Source organism: Carcharodon carcharias, chromosome 14 (assembly GCF_017639515.1).
Source record: "Carcharodon carcharias isolate sCarCar2 chromosome 14, sCarCar2.pri, whole genome shotgun sequence".
NCBI classification, from domain to species: domain Eukaryota; kingdom Metazoa; phylum Chordata; class Chondrichthyes; order Lamniformes; family Lamnidae; genus Carcharodon; species Carcharodon carcharias.
Genome location: NC_054480.1, coordinates 144,133,110 through 144,159,548, shown reverse-complemented (window position 1 = coordinate 144,159,548; position 26,439 = coordinate 144,133,110). Strand labels below are relative to the sequence as shown.

The following is a 26,439-nucleotide window of genomic DNA, read 5'->3' as shown; positions in this document are numbered from 1 at the left end:
TATTGTGAATTGTGAGGAAGATAGTGATGAACTTCAAAGTGACATAGAAAGGCTGGTGGAATAGGTGGACAAGTGGCAGATGAAATTAATGCAGTAAAGTGTGAAGTGGTTCATTTTGGTAGTAAGAAAGAAGAGAGGCAATATTTTTAAAAAAGGTACAATTCTAAAGGGGGTACAGGAACAGAGGGACCTGGGGATATAAATGCAAAAATCATTGAAGTTGGTAGGCAGGTTATAAAAGCGGTTAATAAAGCATTCAGGGTACTGATCTTAATAAAGTAGAACGGAGAGTACAAAAACAAGGAAGCTATGATAAACCATAAAACACTGATTCTGCCTCAACTGGAATATTGCATCCAGTTCTGGACATCACACTTCAGGAAGGATGTGAAGGCATTAGAGAAGATGCAGAAAAGATTCATATGAATGGTTCCAGGGATGAAGAACTTCAGTTACATAGATAGATTGGAGAAGCTGAGGCTCTTCTCCTTGCAGAAGAGAAGATTAAGAGGAGATATGATGGATGTGTTCAAAATCATGAGGAGTCTGGACAGAGAAGATAGGGAGAAACTGTTCTCATTGACAGAAGGATTGAGAACCAGAGGACCCTGATATAGAGTGATTCGGAAAGGAGGTAAAGGCAACATAAGGAAAATCTTTTTTACACAGCAACTGTTAAGGATCCAGAATGCACTGTCTGACAGGGTGGTAGAGGCAGATTCAATCAAGGCATTCAAAAGAGAATGGGATAATTATCTGGAGAAAAAATTTGCAGGGCTACGGGGAAAAGGCAGGGCAGTGGGACTAGGTGAGTTGCTCTTGCACAGAACATGGACACGATGGGGTGAATGGCCTCCTTCATTGCTGTAATCATTTTATAATTCTAAGATTCTTTGTTAAACCTGTCATAACCTTGTATACCTCAAACAAGTCTCTCCTTTATCTCCTTTGGTCTAAGGAAAACAACCCCAGATTCTCCACCTTAACTTTGGAGCTAACACCTCTCATCCCTGGAACCAACCATTCTCGTAAATCTACTCTGGACCTTCACATCCTTCCTAAAGTGTGGTGCACTGGATACAATATTCTAGTTGTGGCCTAACTTTATCAAAATATGTTTATCAATATATATCCTTATAAGGCTTTATAAAGACTCAGCATAGCTTCCCTGCCTTGCACTCAATATCTCTATTCCTGAAGTCCAAGATCCCATATGAATTGCTAATTAGTCTCTCAATATGTCCTGCTCTTTGGATGTGTCAGGAATTTTACTGAAGTGCCTACTTCAACAGCCGCTTGATATGAATGTGTGAACATCCGGCTGTAAGGAACCTTGTGCTGGCATAGGCCCTGCTTAACATCTGGCCCAAATGGCTAGTAGTGCTGGCACTGTGACATGGAAATGTGGCTGAGTGAAACAGAGTGAAATGAGCATGCCTGTGCATTTACAAAAATCAGTAGCTGGCAACGCTCTCTGCGCTCTCCCTCTTTGAGGCAACTTCAGTGAAAAGCAACTTAAAAATCTTGGAACGATGACCTAATGATTTATTCTGTCATCACATGCACGATGACTTATCTTGGAAATGTTGTTGAAGCCATTAAGCTTTGTGTGCTCACCTGCTCCCAAGTTTGGAGCATAAGCGAGACACAGGGACATGCGCCGTCACTTCCTTCCATAGTTCCATGGTAGTTTTTATCTTGATGGGTGGCCCTCTCCCTAGATACAGGCAACTCTCACCACAGAACCCCTGAATGGCATCATTCTACACCAAGTCACTCGTGGTTAATAATTGTGATGTCAAATGATTGTCAACAGCAGTAATCAACTCAGCCTTCGTATAATGGGATTCCCACTTTGTCTGCCTCCTCCTGTGATCAGATCCTGCTAGCTCTGTTGGGATCAGGAGAGCACCTCCCATACGACCTGGATCCTGGCTCTACCCCACTTGTTGCAGCAGAGCTGGAATGAGGAAATTCAGCCCTTGCAGCTTTGTAATTAAAACCTGAGTGCTGCTGCACATTGTGTTTCAAAATCTAAATGGCGTTTTTTGTTTTCTCATTTATACCTGGATTACCTGTTCAGAAATTTGATATAATAGGCAAAAAAGTAACTCCAAAAGTGCATTTTAATTGAATTAATAAACCTTAAAAATTGGCTCAGTAATAGGATTTTTAAAAATTCATTCATGGGATGTGGGCTTCGCTGGCTGGGCCAGCATTTATTGTCCATCCTTAGTTGCCCTTGAGAAGGTGGTGGTGAACTGCCTTCTTAAACCGCTGCAGTCCATGTGGTGTAGGTACACCTACAGTGCTGTTAGGAAGGGAGTTACAGGATCTTGACCCAGTGACAGTGAAGAAATGGCGATATATTTCCAAGTCAGGATGATGAGTGACTTGGAGGGGAACTTCCAGGTGGTGGTGTTGCCACCTATCTGTTGCCGTGATCCTTCTAGATGGTAGTGGTCGTGGGTTTGGAAGGTGCTGTTTGAGGAGCCTTGGTGAATTCCTGCAGAGCATCTTGTAAATGCTACTACTGTGCATTGTGGTTTAGGGAGTGAATACATAAGAACATAAGAAGTAGGAACAGGAGTAGACCATTAAGCCCCTCGAGCCTGCTCTGCCATTTAATAAGATTATGACTGATCTTCCTGTGTTTCGATTTCCACATTCCCATCTAACCCCAATAACCTTTGATTCCCTTGCCTAACAAGAATCTATCTACCTCTGCCTTAAAAATATTCAATGACCCCGCCTCCACCACCTTCTGAGGCAGAGAGTTCCAAAGTTGCACAACCCTCTGAGAGAAAGAATTTCTCCTCATCTCTGTCCTAAAAGGGCGACCCCTAATTTTAAAACAGTGCCCCCTAGTTCTGGACTCACCCAGAAGAGGAAACATCCTTTCCATGTCCACCTTGTCAAGGCCGTTCAGGATCTTGTTTATTTCAATCAAATCACTCCTCACTCTTCTAAACTTCAAGCCCAGTCTGTCCAACCTTTCCTCATAAAACAATCCACTCATTTCAGGTAACAATCTAGTAAACCTCCTTTGAACCGCCTCCAATGCATTTACATCCTTCCTTAAATAAGGAGACAAAAACTGCACACAGTATTCGAGGTGCGGTCTCACCAATGCCCTGTATAACTGAAGCATAACATCCTTACTGTTATGTTCAACCCCTCTCATAATAAAGGACAGCATTCCATTAGCCTTCTTAATTACTTGCTGTACCTGCTTACTAAATTTTTTGTGACTCATGCACTAGAACACCTAGATCCCTCTGCATCTCAAAATTATGCAGCCATTCTCCATTTAAGTGATACTCTGCTTTTTTTTCTTCCTGCCAAAGTGAACAACTTCACATTTTTCCATGTTAAACTCCATTTGCCAGATCTTTGTCCACTCACTCAGCCTATTTATGTCCATCTGCAACCTCTTCATGTCCTCTTCACAACATACTTTCCTACCTATCTTTGTGTCATCTGCAAATTTAGCTACCATGTCGTCACTCCCCTCATCTAAGTCATTGATGTAAATCGTAAAAAGTTGAGGCCCCAGCACAGACCTCTCATGGATACCCAGTATTGAGTTGCTAGATCTGTTTGCAATCTATCCTATTTAGCATGGTGGTAGTGCCACACAACACGAAGGAAGGTATCCTCAATGTGAAGTTCATCTCCACAATGACTGTGTGGTGGTCAAAGAGTTGGGCTTAGAAATTGGATGGAACAAGCTTGTTTTTTGGATGCAAATAGGTGCCTAATCATTCAATATTCTGTAGTTCACAGGTTTTATTCTAACTTCATTTTTATATATAGGAACAACATTAGATGTGTGCTTTTCCTCTGGCACTACCCCCTCTTCTATGGAACTTTTTATATACAAACAAACACCTCTGCTATCTCCTCCCTCCTTCAGTGTACATGGGTGCATACCATCCAGACCTGGGGTTTTATCCTCTTTTAATTTTGCAAGTTTGTCAATTATTTTTTCCTTTTTCTATTCCAACTCTACTAATATTCCCTTTAAGCTCATCCTCTCATGACTTTTTATTTCATCATCTCCTTCAGTGAGAACAGAGACAAAGTAGATATTCAATATTTCTGCCATTTCTCTATCTTTTATCTGGTTCATCCTCTAGTTGCCCTATCCTTAATTTAATTTTCCTTACATAATTTATGCATCTATAAAATACTTTTTATTAATGTTCCTTGATAATTTAAATTGGTAATTTCTCTTTACCTTCTGGATTTTTTAACTTTGCTGCTAAGGTCTCCTTATTCTTTTCTGATCTGTTCATCTATGGTGTCTAAATACTTCTTACACGTCTTTCTCTTTAGATTCAATTTTTGCTTTAGTTCTTTATTCACTCGCAGTGCCCATAATTATCTTGCTTGCGTTTAGTTTTTAGTGGAATGCATTTCTCATGATTGATTACCCTTCTAAACATTCCCACTGTACCTCTGTCCCTTTATTTTTCAAGAATTTTTTCCCAGCTTACTATCTTCTGGTCTACCCTCATTTCTCCCATAATTTGCTCCTTTTCAATCTATTGCCTTAGTCATTCTTGATCCAAATCTTGGCCCTTACAATGTTGTGGTCAGTACAGCTGACTCTTACTTTTACTTTTCCTATTGTTATGATATGACAGGTGGTACTTGCCAGGCTGACCAAATCCACTAGGTAAACTTGGCCAAACGCTCACAACAATTTTGCAATTTGTATTTATTACAAGAAGGTTTGTGCACTGAAATCAGAAGTAATGAGTCCACTACCACCATTAAAGATTTTAAAGATTAAATTAAAACATTTATTAACAAAAGTAGAAAAACTTAAACACACGCAGACAAAATTATAGTTATACAGTTATAACTTCCCAAAATGTCTACTTAACCAGTCTACACACTCCCTTTAAGGCAACAGTCCAAATGGATTCCAAATTTATAAAGTGATCCAGCAGTCATAAAACAAGCCCCCACTGGTCAATGGACTCCCAAAGGCTTTTAATACAACTTTGGCGACTGGAACAGCAAACTTCTGCAGGGTGGCTAGAGGCTTTTACTTCAAGTCTGTTTCACATAGTCATCTTTCAAGATCTCACATGCCCACACCTGACACAGCCTCCCATCCTTCTTTAAAAATATTTCTCCCTTTTTGATCTGTAAATGCCATTGTTTAAACTTGTCTTTAGAAGTTACTTTTCCCAGAATGTAACAATCTTTCATGTTATCATTATGGCCAGCACTTTTGGGAAAAATCAACATAATAGCTTTGCCTTATCGCAAGTTGTAAAAATCTTATTAAAGAACAAAGAACAAAGAAAAGTACAGCACAGGAACAGGCCCTTCCGCCCTCCAAGCCTGTGCTGATCATATTGCCCGTCAACTAAAACATTTTGCACTTCCAGGGTCCATATCCTCTATTCCCATTCTATTCATGTATTTGTCAAGCTGCCTCTTAAACACCACTATCGTACCTGCTTCCACCACCTCCTCTGGCAGCGAATTCCAGACGCTCACTACCCTCTGCGTAAAAAACTTGCCCCACACATCACCTCTATAGTTTTCTCTTGTCACCTTAAATCTATGTCCCCTAGTAATTGACTCTTCCACCCTGGGAAAAAGCTTCTGACTATCTACTCTGTCCATGCCACTCATAATTTTGTAAACTTCTATCAAGTCGCCCCTCAATCTCCATCGCTCTAGTGAGAACAATCTGAGTTTCTCCAACCTCTCCTCATAGCTAATCACCTCCAGACCAGTCAGCATCCTGGTAAACCTCCTCTGCACCCTTTCCAACGCCTCCATATCCTTCTGGTAATGTGGTGACCAGAATTGCACGCAATATTCCAAGTGTGGCCTAACCAAGATTCTATACAGCTGCAGCATGACTTCCCAGCTTTTATACTCAATACCCCTGCCAATGAAGGCAAGCATGTCATATGCCTTCCTGACTACCTTATCCACCTGTGTTGCCACTTTCAGTGACCTGTGGGCCTGTACACCCAGATCCCTCTGCCTGTCAATACACTTAAATGTTCTGCCATTTACTGTATAATTCCTGCCTGTATTAGACTTTCCAAAATGCATTACCTCGCATTTGTCCGGATTAAACTCCATCTGCCATTTCTCCATCCAAGTCTCCAACCGATCTATATCCCGTTGTATCCTTTGACAATCCTCTTCACTGGCTGCAACTCCTCCAACCTTAATGTGCAAACTTACTAGTTAGCCCAGTTACATTTTCCTCCAAATCATTTATGTATACTACAAACAGCAAAGGTCCCAGCACTGGTCCCTGCGAAACTCCACTAGTCACAGCAAAAAATAAAAATGCAAATTTCATTCACACGGGACCTGCTGACCTCACCCTAGCTTTACTCATCTTCATTTCAAACACTTGTTTTACACTTCACTTCTTTGATAATTTAAACCTTGAAGCCTAATCATCTCTAGCTTAATTAAATTAGCCCCCCCCCCCCCCCACACACACACACACACATGCACACACACACATAACCCTGCTTTAAAATATCCCACAATAATATTAGGAAAAATATAACAGTTTCTTGACACTATGTGTCCTGGTTCATCACCCATTACAAGATCTGGCAGTGAATTTCTTCTTGCAGAAAATACTGGAATTAGTCAGCAGGTCAGGCAGCATCTGTGGAGAGAGAACCCAAATTCACATTTCAGGACATCAAAACTGGAAAAAGTTAGCAATGTAACAGGTTTTAAGCATGTGCTGAGATAAGGAAAGGGAAGGAGAGGAAAAAGCATAAGGAGGGTATGTGATGGGGTGGAGAGATTAAATGAAAAAGGGATGATGGTGCAACATGAAAGAGAGTGATAATGGAACAAGATTACAAAAATGATCACTTTCATTTTTCTGGACAGCAGCTGCTGGTAATGATTCTGCGATTGGCATTTATACCCTTCTCTGGACCCAGTTTTTGTTTCTTTGCTTGTCCCAGTGTGTGATTCTTCAGCTATTCATGAATATAAAGCTGACTGTGCAATTACCTGACAGTGGCTTAATATTCCACAATGGCTTGGCTGTCATGAAAATATAACAATGTTCATAATATTATTGTGATTTATTGTAAAGGTGGGTTAATAGTGAGGTTTGGATTAGTTTCTCTTTGTGTATGTGTGTGTGGGGGGAAGGGTAATTGAATTGGAGACAATTGGTCTGGAGTTTTTGAGAAATCAAAAGAGAAGCTAGGTTTGAAATGCTAAATACATTAACAGGTCTGAAATTTTAGAATGTGAGGTGTGAGAAACATTTGCATTTTTAGATAAACCAGAGCAGTTTGAATTTCAAAGAGATGGTAAGATGTTATACCTAGCCACAAGAAGCTAAGCCAAACAATGCGTTTATTTTTCCCAAAGGTCACTGATAAAATTAGTACTATGGAAAGATTTATATCACGAGAAAAGTAAAGTGGCAAAAACATATGGGAACAATGGAATGTGCATTAAAAGGGAGAAACATGTAGAAAGGAGATGAGATTATAATATGTGTAAGGAGACAAGGCATTCTAAGATCTAACACAAGTGTGAAAAGCCCCTAGCCTCTATGCATCAAGTTGCTGTCTACAGGAACCAAAGCTGAGAAAACTCACTTTGTATATCACTGTCCATGATATTGTGTGCTTTGCCTGGGTCTGTTGAAATTGATTTTGATTTACTGTTGCCTTAAAGGAGGTATAACTGGGAGCCAGATTAATTAGAGGAGTTAGGGGTTATTGTAGTAGTAATTTGCAGACCTATGTCTATGTTTAAAATCTTTTCTTTTATTAATAAATGTTTAATTAAGTTAAACCTCTGAGCAAAAAACTGATGAGTCTCAGTGGACTTATTACCACTGAATTCAAGGCACACGTCTCAAAATAAAATACAAATTTCAAAACAGTTGTGGCAGCTGTTTCATGTTCCTCTGGGATTTGAGAAGCTCAGCATTTACCATCCGCTGGTGCCATGACAAAATCGAGGGCTCGTCCAGAATATATTTGAGATTCCTTGATTGGTTTGGAGTTGGTGAATCTTAAAGTTACGAGTACAGGAAGCACATTGAATTCAGGAGTTAGTGTGAGGTCTTTTTAAAGTAGTGAGGCTGCAATATGGCTTTGGCAGTTGCTAAGATTTGTTTGGGAGTTGAAGTTATAACTTTGGTTGGTTTACAAAAAGTAAATGAAGCTAAATTAATGGAATTAGCAGCTAAGTTACAATTAGGATTACCTGCAGGGGTAAGGAAATCAGACATAATTGTAGGTATAGCACAGCATTTGAAGTTAGAAAGGATACTTACCACTAGTGAGTCACAGCTGGAGGTAGTGAGACTTCAGTTAGAAATGAAGAGGCTTGAATTTGAACAAGCAAAGGAACTGAGAAAACTTGAATTGGAGGCAAACAAAAAGGAAAACGAATTGGTAATGGAAACACTGGAACTAGAGGCAGCAGAAAAAGAAAGGCAGGAGAGAGAAATAAAATAGGAAAGGGAATTAGAAATGGTGTGGTTAGAAAAGGAGGAAAGAGAAAAAGAGAGAGGCAGAGATTTCCAGCTTAAAATACTAGCAGTTAAAAAAGAGACACCAGAAGGTACGAAAGGACTTATTTCCAGATCAGGACCCAACGGGGAGATATTTAAATTTGTACAAGTTCTTCCAAAGTTTGAAGAAAGAGATGTTGAAGCATTCTTTATTTCATTTGAGAAGATAGCTAAACAGATGAAACGGCCACAAGAAAACTGGACATTGTTGGTACAATCTAGGTTGATGGGTAGAGCACATGAGGTTTATGCTTCATTGTCAGCAGAAATGTTGATGAACTATGATGTGGTGAAGAAAGCTATTTTGAATGCAAAGAAGTTGGTTCCTGAGGCATACAGGCAGAAATTTAGGAATATGAGACAACAGCCTGGGCAAACTTATATTGAGTTTGAGAGAGTAAAACAAAGTAAGTTTGACCGGTGGATATGGGCATTAAAGATAGAGACAACATTTGCAGCTCTTAGAGAGATAATTCTTTTGGAGGAATTTAAAGATTCAATTCCTTTGGTAGTGAGAACCCATGTGGAGGAACAGAAGGTTGAAATGGTAAGACAAGCAGCTGAGATAGCTGTTAATCATGACTTAGTTCATAGATCTAAACCTTTATCGTCACCCTTTTAAATCACAGGAGGATAGAAAATGGGAAGGTAAAAGCAAGGTAGGTAGTCAGGAAAGAAAAGGAGTAGATGGAAATTCCCAGGAAGGTTTTGCTCAGAATAAAAAGGAAGGTTCTGAGGGTATAAGTGACACTCAAAAATTGAGTTGACGTTTCGAGTCCACATGACCCTGAAGGGTCATGAGGACTCGAAACGTCAACTCTTTTCTTCTCCGCCGATGCTGCCAGACCTGCTGAGTTTTTCCAGGTAATTCTGTTTTTGTTTTTGTTTTGGATTTCCAGCATCCGCAGTTTTTTTGTTTTTATCTCAAAAATTGAGGTGTTTTCATTGTAATAAAGTTGGGCACACAAAGTCAGAGTGTTGGAAATTAAAGGGAAAATCTGTTGGGGTGCAGAAAAGTTCTGGAAGAAAAGTCACTATGGGTTCTGAGGTTCAGGTACAGGAAAAACCAGTGGTTTGTATATAGGTAGAACAGGAGGGATCGGTGATAAGTAAAGAAGTGGGAATGTGTTCACAATTTACCCAAGGGAGCTCCGAGGAGCAGGTTGCAGAGAGGTTTAAAGATTTTGTATGTGAAGGGGAAGTCTTTCCATGTGTATGGGGTGAAGTAGGTAAAGATATTACATTTTTAAGAGACACATGGGCTAGTCAATCCTGTTGTGGGATAGTGATATTTGTTGTTCAGAGATAGTATTGCAGAAACAGTGGGGTTCATGGAGATGCTTAAGCTATTCCATTGTGTAAAGTAAATTTAAAGAGTAAGTGGAAAACAGATGGTTGTTCAATTTATTTTGGTAATGATAAAGCTGGGTCCCAGAAGTGGGTGATGCCTATGGCAGTTGAGCAGCCTGTAGAGGTGTTTTCCACAGAGGCATTGCAAGGAGAGCATCCTGGATTGTTTCCAGATTGTGTGATAACACGATCACAAGCTCACAGGTTGAAACAGGAAGAACAGGAAGTTAAAAGACAGGGAGAAGGTGTGAAAGTCTAATTAGCTGACACTGTCTTTGATAAGATTGTACAGGAAGAAAGAATGGAGGATAATGCAGCTGAGGTATTTAGCTCAAGGCAGCTGGTATAGTTACAGAAAGAGGATAAGCAAATAAGCCAGTTATATCAAACAGCTTACTCAGAAACAGAGGCAGAATATATTCCAGAATGTTATTACCTGAAGGGAAAGGTTTTAATGAGGAAAATGGCAGCCTTATCATGTTTCAGCAAATCAAAGCTGGAGGGAAGTGCATCAGATTGTTACGCCATTTGGATATAGAAATGAGATCCCGAGGATAGCTCATGAAATTCCAAGGGGAGGAGGGGGGGGGGGCAGCATTTATGAATTAGAAAGAAATAGGCAAAAATACAAAAATATTTTTATTGACCTGGATTGCATTAGAGACGTAGTCAAATCCTGTGGAACATGTTACACATGTCAGGTGATAGGGAAACCACAAACAGTGATTAGGTCAGCACCTTTAATTCCATTTCCAGCATTTGAAGAACCTTTTACTAGAGTCATGATTGATTGTGTAGGACCCCTCCCTAAGACTAAAAGTGGAAATCAGTACTTATTGACAATAATGGATGTATCTATAAGGCTTCCTGAGGTGATACCTTTGAGAACTGTTACAACAAAGAGAATTGTGGAAGAGTTGACTAATATTTTTTACAATATATTGTTTACCAAAAGAAATACAATCAAATCAGTGTTCAAATTTCATGTCACAGCTGTTTAAGGAAGTAATGAGCAGTTTGGGAAGGGAACAATTTAAGTCAACAGCTTACCATCCTGAGTCACAAGGGGCTTTAGAGAGATGGCATCAAACACACACACACACACACACACACACACACACACACCTGCTTTAAAATATCCCATAATAATAACATTCCTCCAACAAAATAATGCAACTCATTTAAGCCAATCCTAGCCTGGGTATCATTTTGCTCACTCACATTTGTACTTTCTCCGGGTCTCAGATATCTCCCGCCGCTTTTAGGGACAAAAACAGGATGCAAATATTTGTACAGCCTGGGCATAGAGTTCTTGTGGGGTTTTTTTTGTGCTATCCTCACACTTCAATGTAAAACTCAATGTGGCCTCCCATTGTCTCATCATACTGCTTGTAAGCCTTCAGTGATTTGAATATCTCCATCATATTCTTCCTTGGTCTTCTCTTCCTCAGTGAGAAATGTCCCAGTTCGCTGAGTCTATCCTGCATTTTATTTTCTGGTCGATTAGCCTTCTAGTAGCTCATGTGTGCACCTTTCAAACTCAGCTAAATCCTTCTTGCAGTGAGAGTTCCAGTAGTGCATACATAACTCCAGGTGTGACCTAGATTCTATCATTCCGTGGGACAATGTGACAATACATCAACCCACTGTACATTCTTAAGTTCTTGTACTTATTCCATTGAACTTCGCATGATAATTACAAATCTCATCACAGCCTCCTTGATAACAGGATTTGTTGTGCCAATTTAAGTATGGCAATCAGTTAAGTGATTTGTAACTAGGAAGTTAAGGAGGGTTGGAGAAATTGTGTGATTTGAGACTGAAAATGGTAACTGGGTCATGCTGGTATATTACTACCTTTAGGGTAAAAACCAAAGAATGTAATCAGCAACTTCATATATTTACAAATGTTACCTGCACACAATGACAGCGGAAGTTTTGACTGTAGATTTAAATATGGTATTTCTACAACACAGTCAACCACGGATCTGCCTGAACTATGTAAGTAGAGATTTGAATTATCAATTTATCAAAGTCAATTAATCTTCACCCAATGCATGTACTGTATGTTCCTTGTTAATGTTTCAGAAAATTATTGAAAAAGCAATTTCTGAGGGAAGGAAAGGTGATAATTAAACCATAGTGTATTTTTTGGTGCTGATGTCACTTTATGTTTAAACTACACTGTTGTATTACAATCTGCTTGGAATACATATGGAGGAGAGCTTGTTGAAAAACTGCTTATTTAGGGACATAAGAACATAAGAAATAGGAATAGGAGTAGATCATTCGTCCCCCTGAGTCTGCTCCGCCATTCAATAAGACCATGACAAGAAAATCAAAACTATGCAAGACAGAAAGAATCTATAACCTGACGCTTCCTGGCAATAATTTTGTGGCCAACTTGAACTCTTTCAGTCTGAAGAATAAGCAGCTAAATACAGGACAGGAAATCTGTTCCATTTGATGGTATCAAGTAGAATGGGGGAAGGGAAATTAGATTTCACTATAGCATTAATCAAAACCAGAGCTATAATAGTCAAACATAGCAGACAATGAAGAAAGCATGATGTGAATGTAAACAACACCAGTATCCTAATAAGAAGCTTGTGAGTGATGATCTGAGAATGAAAGCAATGTGACTGCTGCCTGGGAAGCTGGTATTGCCTTGCCTAATCTAGAAATCCTGGTTGCTGACAAACACAACAACTTTGTCAATTAATGTAGTCCATGGCATTGTGCCTAGGAGCCCATAAGACCACAAGGTATCACTAAAGACTCCATGGATTTTTGAGAATCCAGAAATTCAATTAAATTGACCAGGAAATGAAATTGTTGATCTTTCTCAACAATGCATCAGCTACCTATCTCATACACCTATGGATAGCAAATTGGTTGATCTGTTATTGTTGGGTTGTCTCGAAGGACATTGGGTGTCTTACTCCAGGATGGTGTGTTGCCTCCCTGGTGCTAGGGTCCAGGATGTCACTGAATGTCTGTAGGGCATCCTGAAGGGGGAGGGTGATAAGGCAGAGGTCATGGTACATGTTGGTACCAATGACATAGGTAGAAAGAGGGATGAGGTCTTGTATCAAGAATTCAGGGAGTTAGGCAGTAGACTAAAAAGGAAGGCCTCTCGGGTTGTAATCTCTGGATTACTCCCAGTGCCACGTGCTAGCGAGCTCAGAAATAGGAGAATACCGCAAGTTGGTGCAGGAGGGAGGGTTTTAGATTCCTGGATCACTGGGGCCGTTTCTGGGGAAGGTGGGACCTGTACAAGTGGGACGGTCTACATCTGAACCAGAGCAGGACTAATATCCTTGCGGGCCGGTTTGCTAGTGCTGTTAGGGGGAGTTTAAACTAGTTCAGCAGGAGGAGGGGACACAGAATGTTAGCAGAATAGGGATACATCATAATACAGTAAAACAATCAAGTCAGAGGGAGTACAGCTGCATTAAGTTTCAAGGGAGTAAGGCAAGGCTGGATGGCCTCTACTTTAATGCCAGGAGTATTACAGGTAAAAAGGATGAGTTAAGGGTGAGGATTGACACATGGATTTGTGATATAGTAGCCATCACTGAGACGCAGTTGAGGGAGGGGCAGGATTGGCAGCTCAACATTCCAGGATATAAAATCTTCAGGCCAGACAGGGGAGGGGGTAAAAGAGGAGGAGGCATTGCATTATTAGTTAAGGAGTCAGTTACTGCAGTAAGGAGAGATGATATCTTGGAGGGGACATCGAATGAAGCTTTGTGGTTAGAGATTAGGAATAAAAAACACATTGTTAGGTGTTTATTATAGACCCCCAGGTAGTCAGTGGGAAATTGAGGAGCAAATATGTGCACAATTTGCAGCGGTGTGTAAGAACAATAACAATAGGGTAATTATATTATGTGATTTCAACTTTCCCAACATTAATTGGGATACACATAGTGTTAAGGGCTTGGATGGAGTGGATTTCTTGAAATGTGTACAGGAGAATTTGTTAGGTCAATATGTAGAGGGTCCAACAAGGGACGGTGCATTGCTGGGCCTAATTCTGGGGAATGAAGCCAGACAGGTGGCTGAGGCGGTGGTGGGGGAGCATTTTAGCGATTGCGACCACAATATGGTACAGTTTAAGTTTGTTATGGACAAAGAAATAGACAAGTTGCAAAAAAATGTTTTGGATTGGGGGAGAGTGGATTTTAGTAAAATAAGGCAGGATCTGGCCACGGTAGACTGTTAACAGCTACTTGTAGGGAAATCTAGAGAAGAGCAGTGGGGGCTTTCAAAAAGGAAATGGGGAGGGTACAGGCTCAACATGTTCCCTCTAGGGCAATAGGAAAGAGTAACAAACCCAGAGAACCATGGATGACCAGAGATATTCAGGTTACAATGAGAAGGAAAAGAGAGGCTTTTAGCAGGTACAAGGGAAGCAAATCAGCGGAGGCATTAGTGGAGTACAAGAAGTGCAGGGTGGAGCTTAAGAAAGCAATTAGGAGAGCAAAGAGGGGATATGAGAAAGTTCTGGCTGGTAAAAGTAGGGAAAATCCAAGATATTCTATAAGTATATCAATGGGAAGAGGATAACCAGGGAAAGAGTAGGGCCCATAAGGGACCAAGGGGACAATCTATAGGTGGAGCCAAAGGACATCGCTAGAGTTTTGAATGAATACTTCACATCAGTCTTCACCCAAGAGAATGAGGATGAAGGTATCGAACTCAGGGAGAGACACTGCGAGGTTCTTAAGCAAATTGATATAGGGAATGACAAGGTATTGGGAGGTGTTGGCAGACTTAAAAGAGGACAAATCTCTAGGTCCAGATGATTTGGGTCCCAGACTGCTAAGGGAGGAGATTGCAGGGGCTCTGACCCAAATTTTTAATTCCTCTCTGGCCACGGGGGAGGTGCCAGGGGACTGGAGAACAGCTAAAGTGGTTCCACTATTTAAGAAGGGTTGTAGAGATGGGCCAGGGAACTACAGACCAGTGAGTCTCATGTCAGTAACAGGGAAACTATTGGAGAAAATTCTGAAGGAGAGAATCTATCTCCACTTGGAGAGGCAAGGTTTGATCAGGGATAGTCAGCATGACTTTGTTAGAGGGAGGTCATGCCTAACAAATGTGATTGAATGTTTTGAGGAGGTGACCAGGTGTGTAGATGAGGGTAGTGCAGTTGATGTAGTTTATATGGATTTCAGCAAAGCCTTTGACAAGGTCCCACATGGGAGACTTATAAAGAAGGCAAATGCACATTGGATACAGGATAATTTGATAAGGTGAATTCAAAATTGACTTAGTTGTAGGAGACAGAGGGTGATGACAGAAGGCTGCTTTAGTGACTGGAAGCCAGTGGTCCCCTATTATTTGTCATTTATATAAACGACATAGATGAGTATGTGGAGGGTAGGATTAATAAGATTGCGGATGACACAAAGATTGGCCGGGTGGTTAATAGTGAGGTTGAGTGTCTTGGGCTACAGGAAGATAGAGATGGGATGGCCACATGGGCAGGTAAGTGGCAGATGGAATTTAACCCTGAAAAGTGTGAGGTGATACACTTTGGAAGGAGTAATTTGACAAGGAAGTATTCAATGAACAGCACCAAGCAATTCTGAGGAACAAAGGGACCTTGGCGTGTGTGTCCATAGAGCTCTGAAGGCAGAGGGACATGTTAGTGAGGTGGTGAAAAAGGCATATGGGACACTTGCGTTTATCAATCGAGGCATAGATTACAAAAGTAGGGAGGTCATGTTGGAATTGTTTGGAACCTTGGTGAGGCAACAGCTGGAGTACTGTGTGCAGTTCTGGTCACAACTTTATAGGAAGGATGTGATTGCACTGGAGGGGGTGCAGAGGAGATTCACCAAGATGTTGTCTGGGATGAAACATTTAAGTTATGAAGAGAGGTTGGATAGACTTGGGTTGTTTTCGTTGGAGCAGAGAAGACTGAAGGGCGACCTGATCGAGATGTACAAGATTATGGGGGACATGGACAGGGTGGATAGGGAGCAGCTGTTCCCCTTTGTTGAAGGGTCAGTCAGAAAGGGACATAAGTTCAAGGTGAGGGGGCAGGATGTTTAGGGGGGACGTGAGGAAAAACGTTTTTACCCAGAGGGTGGTGACAGTTTGGAATGTGCTGCCTGGGAGGGTGGTGGAGGCGGGTTGCCTCACATCCTTTAAAAAGTACCTGGATGAGCACTTGGCACGTCATAACATTCAAGGCTATGGGCCAAGTGCTGGTAAATGGGGTTAGGTAGGTAGGTCAGGTGTTTCTCACGTGTCGGTGCAGACTCGATGGGCTGAAGGGCCTCTTCTGCGTTGTGTGTTTCTGTGATTCTGTGATAATCCTGAGTGGTGGGAATTCTGTTATTGCTTTTGAATTCTGCGGTGATTCCTGCTGCCTTTATAATATGGCCTCAGAACTCTATTGTGGGTTTGGTAAACTCACACTGCTTATCGAGTGTTAAGCCAGCATTCTTAAGTGTTCTTAGTACTTCTCTTACTCTTTTTTTCATGTTCTTTCTTTGCTGGGCATGGATTAAAACATCATCCATGTTGCATATGACGCCTTCCATACTTTCTACAATGTTGGACATAGTCCTTTGGAAAATTTCCGATGCGGATGTGTTGAAACAGTAACATCCAAAAGGGTGTTATGAAGGTATTTTGAAGTTATGACTCCTGATCCAGTAGCAATTGCCAGAATCTGCTGTTCGCATCAAGCTTGGTAATGCTGGTACTTTTTGCAAGTTTGGCTAGGTTCTCAGCTACTGATGCCATTGGATGTGTTTCTCATTCCAATTCCTTGTTCAGTTGCATCGGGTCAATGCAGATTCGGATGGAGCCATTTGGTTTGGGAACTGGTACCATTCCAGAGCATCACCTGGTTGGGTTGGTGACTGGTGGAATAGCCCCCTGTTGGAATATCGCCTCAATCTCACTCTTTACCCATTTTAGAAGCAAGTGTGGGACCTTCCTGGGTGTAAATAGACAAGTGGGGTTTGCATCTGCCTCAAGTATGATGTGGTACACAGTTTTCAATTTTCCTAAGCCCCTAAAGAGTATTGGAAATTCTCCTCTAAAATTGTTGTCTTCTTCTTGTTCGTTGACTTCAACAACCTTAAGGATTAGGTTCATACTATAAAGGCTGTTCTGCTCAACAAAGAGCATTCCTGGACCTGAATGTCATAGTGTCTCAGAGATTTTTCCATCTTTGTATTTTAATGTTAGACCAAGCTGGCCTTTGAAATTTAGCTTGATTCATCCTGGACCTTGGAGTTGGATTGATGAAAGCTGCAGAGTAATTTTTTGCAGTCATTAACTTCTATCAGGTAAAACTGAAACTGCAGCTCCTGTAGCCAATTTAAATTCTGTATGATATCCTTTAACTTCAACATTAATGCTCCAGTATTGGCTTTTGTCTTCTTTTATTTCCCCTAGGGAGGTGATTTCCTGGTTGCCTGGTTCCTGTATTTCTTGTATAAAGCTTCTTTGAGAAGACTTCTCTTTGTGTTTTGCAAACACAGGCTGCTTTGAACAGCATACTGTTTTAAAGTGACCAACCATGCTGTACCCATGGCAATGTGTGGTTTGGGTGAGACATTCTTTTCACCTGTGGACCTTCTTCCTGTCACAGCGAGGACATTGGAAAATGGTGGATGGTGCCCTTTCAGCGCAGTTCCCTGTTGCTGCCGCAGCAAACTGAATGGCTTTATCAGGCTGTTCTCTCTCACACCTTACATATACTCAATTTTGCCATCGCTTTTCAGCTTGCCTAGCCAGTCGTATAGCTTTACTTCGTGTAAAATCTTCCCAAGATTATAGAAAGCCTGGCAGAATTTCTTCTAAACACTGACCACTATTCTGTCTCTTATCAAGTTGTCTTTTAATGTTCCATACTCATATTTGTTAGCCAAACGGTAGAGATCATTTTTTTTTTATTCATTCACGGGGTATGGGTTTCGCTGGCAGGGCCAGCATTTATTGCCCATCCCTAATTGACCTTGAGAAGGTGGTGGTGAGCTGCCTTCTTGAACCGCTACAGTCCATCTGGTGTAGGTCCACCCACAGAGCTATTAGGAAGGGAGTTCCAGGATTTTGACCCAGTGACTGTGAAGGAACGGCGATATATTTTTAAATCAGGATGGTGAGTGGCTTGGAGGCGAACTTCCAGGTGGTGGTATTCCCATGTGCCTGCTGCCCTTGTCCTTCTAGATGGTAGTGGGTGTCGTATGTTTGGAATGTGCTGTCGAAGAAGCCTTTGTGAAGTCCTGCAGTGCATCTTGTAGATGGTACACAATGCTGCTGCTGTACATCAGTGATGGAAGGAGTGAATGTTTGTGGATGTGGTGCCAATCAAGCGGGCTGCTTTGTCCTGGATGGTGTCAAGCTTCTTGAGTGATGAGGGAGCTGCACTCATCGAGGCAAGTGGGGAGTATTCTATCACACTGCTGACTTGTGCCTTGTAGATGTTTTACAGGCTTTGGGGAGTCAGGAGGTGGGTTACTCCTCACACTATTCCTAGCCTCTGACCTGCTCTTGTAGCCATAGTATTTATATGGCTAGTCCAGTTCAGTTTCTGGTCAATGGTAACCCCCAGGATGTTGATAGCAGGGGATTCAGTGATGGCATTGAACATCAAGGGGTGATGGTTAGATTCTCCCTGGTTGGAGATCATCACTGCCTGACACTTATGTGAGGCAAATGTTATTTGCCACTTGTCAGCCCAAGCCTGGATATTGTTCAGGTCTTGCTGCATTTGGACATGGACTGCTTCAGTATCTGAGGAGTCGTGAATGGTGCTGAACATTGTGCAATCATCAGCGAACATCCCCACTTCTGACCTTATGATGGAAGGAAGGTCATTGATGAAGCAGCTGAAGATGGTTGGGTCGAGGACACTACCCTGAGGAACTCCTGCAGCGGTGCCCTGGAGCTGAGATGACTGACCTCCAACAACCACAACCATCTTCCTTTGTGCTAGGTATGACTCCAAGCAGCAGAAAGAATTCCCCCTGATTCCCAATGACTCCAGTTTTGCTCGGGCTCCTTGATGCTACACTTGGTCAAATGCTGCCTTGATGTCAAGGGCAGTCACTCTCACCTCACCTCGTGAGTTCAGCTCTTTTGTCCATGTTTGAACCAAGGCTGTAATGAGGTCAGGAGCTGAGTGACCCTGGCGGTATCCAAACTGGCTCTCAGTGATCAGGTTATTGCTAAGCAAGTGCCACTTGATAGCATCGTTGATGACCTCTTCCATTACTTTACTGATGATTGAGAGTAAACTGATGGGCCGGTAATTGGCCAGTTTGGATTTGTCCTGCTTTTTGTGGACAGTACATACCTGGGCAATTTTCCACATAGTCAGGTAGATACCAGTGTTGTAGCTGTACTGGAACAGCTTGGCTAGGGGCATGGCAAGTTCTAGAACACAAGTCTTCAGTACTATTTCTGGAATATTGTCAGAGCCCATAGCCTCTGCAGTGTCCTGTGCTTTCAACCATTTCTTGAGTTCACGTGGAGTGAATCAAATTGGCTGAATGAATTTATTCTTTTACCTTCATTGATTAAATTTTGCCCACTCTATTACTATGTTTCAACAGAAACTAGAGTATGAGTCAAAGGCTCCAATGACATCCTCTAGGAGGTTGTCTCTTTGTTTACCCCTTGCCTGGCCAGCATGTCATCTGCAATGCTACCAGCAGCATATAACAAGGTGCTAACCTGGTCCTTGTTATTCCTGCTCACAAGACCCAAAGCCAAGAGAAGCACCTTCTCTAGTTTTGTCATTTCTCAGCCTATCTACATTCTGGAACGATCCTGGGAGAGATGGGGTAGGCACCATTGCTCACCCTGGATTCATGCTCCCATTTCCAGCATTGCTTTCCATGCTACTTGCTGGGCTGCCCTTGTCATTTCCCTCTCAGATCTGTCTACTGGGCTGGTCTCAAAGTCCTTCACCCACTGTTCCCTGCTGCTGAGTTTCTCTTCGGGCTGTTTCCCACCATTTTTACTATTGCTCTGTTGGTGTAGTCACTGCTGCCACCATCCATTATTGCTAGGCAGTCTCGAAGGACATTGGGTGTCTTACTGTAGTAAGAGATCTGGCTGGAGGCAAAGATCCTTCCTTAAAAGAACTTTTATTACAGAACTAACTATATGCAAGGTAACAGCATGACAACGGGAATATACTGCTCCTATTTTATGTTCTTCTCACTCATCTCTCTCTGAGTCACAACATTATGACATCGGTCCTTTTGCACATGTTCAGTAGCTATTATTAGGGTAGTGTTAAAGTTATCCTTTCTACTGTTGATACAGCAGATATAGCCTGCATTAGCCTAGAGATGGAGCTAAAGGCATAATGTTTGAGGGAGAAACTGATCTTAATTGCCATTGCCCTCCTGCTGTCACTGATGTTAAGCTGTCTCTTGTTATCCTTATAGCAGATAGCACAACGCTGCTGTAAAAACCTTTAAGTAACCTTTGGTGATTCAGGAAACTTTGGGTAAGATTGAGGGTGGACCTGCAATCTCATGTCACCTGCTTGGCCTGGAATTTCTTGAAACTTTTCCAGCAAGTGCAAATGGTCCTTTGCTTGAAGTAACTGCAGGTCCACAGTATCAATTTTATTTAGACAGGAGGGGCCATTCTTGCCCTCCTTTCTTATTCGGTATCCCAGCAGAGGGGGCAATTAGAGAAAGGTGGTGCAAAGAGTTGCAATGATGCAATCCAAAGAATCTGCAATTGTCCTGGGGAGCATAAAAACATAAGAAATAGGAGCAGGAGTAGACCATTCGGACTTTGAGCCTGCTCATTCAATAAGGTCCGCTTGCGTTTCGAATCACACATTCCAGTCTAACCCCGATAACCTTTGATCCCCTTGCCTAACAAGAATCTATCTACCTCCGCCTTAAAAATATTCAGTGACCCCGCCTCCACCACCTTCTGAGGCAGAGAGTTCCAAAGTCATACAACCCTCTGAGAGAAAACTTTCTCCTCATCTCTGTCCTAAAAGGGTGACCCCTAATTTTAAAACAGTGCCCACTAGTTCCGGACTCACCCACAAGAGGAAACATCCTTTCCACATCCACCTTGTTAATACCATTCAGAATCTTGTAAACTTCAATCAAGTCACCCCTCACTCTTCTAAACTCCAGTGGAAACAAGCCCAGTCTGTCCAGCCTTTCCTCATAAGACAACCCACTCATTCCAGGTATCAATCTAGTAAACCTCCTCTGAACCGTCTCCAACACATTTACATCCTTCCTTAAATAAGGAGACCAAAATTGCCCTCGGTATTTGAGATACAGTCTTATCAATGCCCCGTATAAATGAAGCACAACATCCTCACTTTTATAATAAAAGCAAAATACTGCAGATGCTGGAAACCTGAAACAAAAACAAAAATAGCTGGAAAAACTCAGCAGGTCTGACAGCATCTGCGGAGAGGGATACAGTTAACATTTTGAGTCCGCGTGACTCTTCATCAGAACTTATTTTTATGTTCAATTCCTCTCATAATAAAGGATACCATTCCATTAGCCTCCTTAATTACTTGCTGTACCTGCATAGTAACTTTTTGTGACTCATGTACTAGAATATCTATATCCCTCTAAAACTCAATTTCAAGAATTTCTTTCCATTCCCTCCATTGCCTGCACCAAGCAACCCCCTCCCTTCATCCCTACCCCCAACCTCCCGTGAAGCAGGTGGGGCTTTCTGGCTGCTGGTCTTCTGGGGTAAGGTGAGAGTTCCAAACACAAAGGCTAAGAGTGCAGCGGCATACATCTGAAAGGCCTGAATGAGCACACTTTCTGTCTTTTTTTTTAGGTGTGAGTCTTGTTCAGGGACTATAGGCCTGCAGCTAGTTTCCCTCTATGCCTTTCACATAATCCCAGGAAAAATGTGAGCAGGTTCCCACCCTCACAGGTGTCCATAGTGACAACAGTGACGATACTTCAAAAGCTTTCTGGGACTTTATTCTTTTATGGGTTTGGGTATCACTGGCAAGGCCGGCATTTGTTGCCTATCCCTAATTGCCATTGATCTGCCATTTCAGATTCAACCACATTGCCGTGGGTCTGGAGTCACATGTAAGCTAGACCAGGAAAGGATGGCAGATTTTCTTCCTTGAAGGGCGTTAGAGAACCAGATAGGTTTTTAATAACAATCGATGATAGCTTCATGGTCACCATCACATTTTTTATTAATTGAATTTAAGTTCCACCAACTGCTCTGTGGGATTTGAACCCGTGCCCCCAGAACATTAGCTTGAATTTCTGGCCGATTAATTCAGTGACATCACTGCTACATCACCATCTTCCTCTTTTATGAAGTCATGAAAGGCACACCTTAAATGCAAGTTCTTTCTCCTTCCTTAATTTGGTCGGTGTACAGTATAAAGAGAGAACTTCAAAATTTTACTCTTATTTCAATCAGCATTCCAGCTCCACAGTAGATTTGCCACAAAAAACATTCCAGTGGCTATTACTCAGAGTTATTGCAAGATGCCATCAATGCCAAAGTAAATATTCTGGGCTTTTCTCTGCCACTGCACTGTTACTTTCATAGCAATTCTCAAAACTATGTGAAAGTTCTAACCTTTGAACTCAATAAAAATGCAACATATAGCAATGTCAAGACAATGACTAATACATCTGAAGATTATTTTCTCCACTTACTCCATATTAAGTCCTTTTTTAGATGCCAGCAATGAATGTTGATGTCTGGAACGCCATTAGATAACCTCCTCTGCAGTAAGTGTGACAGAAAATTTGAATGTTCTATTCAGCTTAGAAAAGAGATGCATCTGAGGCTGTTTTACAGTCGCTGTTCACCCTGCAATAAAGGGCAGGATTTCACACTCGAAGTGTGGGCGCGCACCCAACATGCCTGAGCATAAAATAGCGCGCAATGATGTCAGGCAAGCGTCCCGATGTCATCGCGCACTCGCACGATATTTCGGTCGGCGGGCTTGTGCAAGAGTCGGCAGCGCGCCCACCGACAATTAAGGGGCCTATTAAGGCCATTAATGTATTAATGAACCTGGATTTTTCGCTGCCCGTCCAATGTTACAGTTGGTGGGCAGGCAAATCGACCAGGCAGCCTTTGGATTTTTGAGGAAACCTCATCCAAGGGCGGGATGAGGTTTCCAATGTTAATTTTGTTTTTTAAATAAAAATGTTTCAGCAGAATTTTTATAATCTGTACGTTTAGGTGAGTGAGTCCAATATAGGGACACTTTTTATCGCAATTTAAAATCTACGTTTGATGGTTTCAAATTTGTCAGCTCCCCGAGGCAGCTCTCTGCCTTCAGGGAGCTTTCATTCTGTGCTCCCCCACGCCTGCGCTCACCTCAGCGCTCACCCTCCTCACGCCTCCATCCCGGCAGCGCTGAGTCTTTCAGCGCGCGATTTGTGCTGGCTAGCCATTAACTGGCCAGCTAGCGTGAAATCGTGGCCGGGGGCCAATCGTGGGTGGCGACCTGTTTCCTGGCTGCTCTCAGACCCGCCCACAGCATCCGCCCGACTACCTCAAAATTCAGCCCAACATAATTCAGCCCAGTGTCTTCTTGTAAAAGGGACAAGTGGATAATTAGGGCCAGGTCAATGGAGTTACTCAGGTGTCTCCCAATAGTTGAGATATTTTTACATTTTCCATACATTATTAGGGAAGCGATTTCTAGGTTCGTGAACACTGATTGACCTGATGAATGGAGGAACATTGAGAGGTTTCCATTCCAGTGATGCAGTCTGACCTACCTGATTTTTCTAGAGTATCATGGGATTATACAGCGGAGCGATAGAGTTGTGGTGCAGATCAACCATGAGCTAAATGAGCAGCGGAACAGATTTGAGGAGCTGAATGGCCCATTGGTTTTCCTGTGCTATTATGACAGGGGTCCCCCTGCCGAATACAGATGGTGGAACCCAGGGCTGCATTTTACAACCAATGAAGCTAATCAGAGATCTGTCAGCTCAGCAGCAATTTAAAAATCCCGACCAAAACTGAAAGTCTGTTGAAGTCAGTGCTGACCAGATAAAATAAATACAGCACTCCCTTTAGAATATTTCAGCCAATAACATCGTCACCCAACCAAAATCTGACAGAGCACGTACTGAAGTAGTTACGCAATTTTTCAAATAGTAGTGAGCTATTTTCTCTCTATCACAGAGTTACTATTATGTAATAATAGATTTCTAATATACAATATTAAGGCTATGTCAAACATTGTACAATTAATAACATTTATAAAGCTGTTGTGTAAATAGACATGTTGGCCATTTAGATCGAAATTTACACAAAATAAATGTTTTCTCTTAAGCTTGATCAGTCTGTAGTTTAAATTTTAGAGTTATAAGTCTAGTGATAAGGTGGATCAGATGGAGTTTAGTTGTTTCAACATAATGGGCTTTGATATTTGCTGAGTAGACTGAATGGTGTGCAGCTTCCTGACATATGAAAGAATGAATTAATATATGCTCCAAACAACAGACAATATTCTCATCATCAAAACCATGCTGTGCTTTGGGGAGGAAAGGTAGAATGCACATGACAAGACCATGCATTCAACAATCATCAGGCACTCATGCAATATTTTCATTTCAGCATATTTATTGTTACTATGATAATGGAACTTAAATTTATGAATGTAAACAGATATCAGAATTTGATATTGACAAAAAGCTACGAAAATTTTTAAAACTGTTGATGGTTCACTCAATTTTTAAATCTTCCATTTTATTGCAAGTTAATCTAATGGAAATAATACATGGCCCAATGTTCTCCATGTGCATGCCAGCATACCTAACATGAGCACAAAACATCTCCATAGCTGACATAAATGTACATCTACCTCTGCACACTTCATAATGATCACAAAGCGGCTTTATCGTGCCACACTACAGGTGAAGGCTTCAGTCCAATTATTTTATTTCTTCATTTTGGTCTACTTGGGTTAGTATAGATTTTATAGATCAGTATGGATCTGAGTCATCAATCAATTGTCCAGCCTCTCATCGACTGGTCTCTTGACAAATATTCATCAAATGTAACTATCATTGCAAAATTCATTGTAATACCATCAAACAATTTGAAATATTTCAAAGTTTGCATTTAAAATCTTTTTTATAATTAGAATACCGTAATTATATATTTAAAAATTAATAATTTTACTTCTATAAATTGCTTAGATATCCATATTTGAACAGGTTTTTCTGGTCACCAGGAGTAAATACATATATTGCACATATTTCAATGAAGTCTTATCAATAGTTTAGAATACCCCAGCCAGAAACGTTTTTGACCAAGGGAGGATTCAGATCTGTGCTTACTTAGCTGACCTGAGATGAGGTCATGGTTGAGGTGCTTCAATTGCCGTCAACATTCCTGGGCTAGGGAAGGAAAATAAAAATCAACGAGGGTTCACACTCTGGATCAATACCCAGTAACTCTTCCTGGGAAGTGCATGTGTGTGGATGTTGGTTGAGGATAATAGCATGGAAAACAATGTGGCATCCCTGTTGTCAAAAGGCCTGCTAACACTCATTAAACAGGTTTGCAAATTAAGATTGCGCAGTTGGATAAGGAACCAGAGACTGAGTGACAACCATTCAACCACAGCCAATGTCTGGAACTGCTTTCAGGAGAAGAGAAAATGGAGGAAAAAAAATAACTTGCTGCTCTTGAAAGAAGAAAGAAAGAAATTTTCTTTAAAGCGATTTTCATCACCTCAGGACATCTCGCGGTGTTTTACAGCCGGCGAAGTGCAGTAGTCATAGTAATGTAGAGAAACACAGCTGTCAATTTGCTCACAATGTCCCACAAAGAACAATGAGACAAAATGCATCCCGTCAAGACTCACCTTCATTGGTGACTATTACGAGCAGCTCAGCCTTCCCAACATGGCCCAGCCGGTAAACTCTGTGCTAATGAGCCATACCGTCCAAAAGGTGGCAGGGATGCCTCCCAATCTTCAGTTCAGTTGGTTGCTCTCTGTCGACTTGACAGTAAGACAACCTGGCATCGAATTGCCATACGAGTTCTCCTGATCTCCTGCTGTAACTTTGCTGCAAGACCTGAGGAAAGTTTCCTCTGGGTTTCTGCTGGTCTTCTGCCAAAGTCACACCAGGAGCTTGGGAGGATGCATGAAAAAATTCTACATCCGTGTCTCTTTGCAGACGCTGATCTGAAATATAATTGCAATTTTTAATCAATGTTTTTTCAGATTCCTATTATTTGCAGATCTTTATCTTAAGCTGAGCTGGCAATAGAAGCATCAGTGATAGGGAGGGAAATTTCAGCCATGAATAGAAAACAGGCTGATGAGCCACAATCTTAATGACTTTTAACTATGAACTTTCACACGTGTACAAATTACTCATCTAAGGAGATGACTAGCATAAACTCTAAATTTGTTTAAACCACACATGTGGTATTATGTTTCGATTGCCTAAATTGCATTTTCAGAAAAGCTTTCTTATTCAATAGTGATTCTATCTTGTGTTCTATTGTCCCAGCCTACTTTTGCTTTTGTTCTTTTGTCATTGAGT

General features: G+C 41.5%; 1 long non-coding RNA gene across 1 annotated transcript in view; it reads right to left on the bottom strand.

Annotated features, from left to right (window-relative positions):
- LOC121287489 overlaps positions 1-25,860 on the bottom strand; it is a 114,540-nt gene extending 88,680 nt beyond the window's left edge. The window contains exon 1 of the long non-coding RNA XR_005945197.1: positions 25,752-25,860. This is a non-coding gene — a long non-coding RNA (uncharacterized LOC121287489). The remainder of the gene's footprint in view (positions 1-25,751) is intronic.
- Between the last annotated feature and the right edge of the window lie 579 nt (positions 25,861-26,439).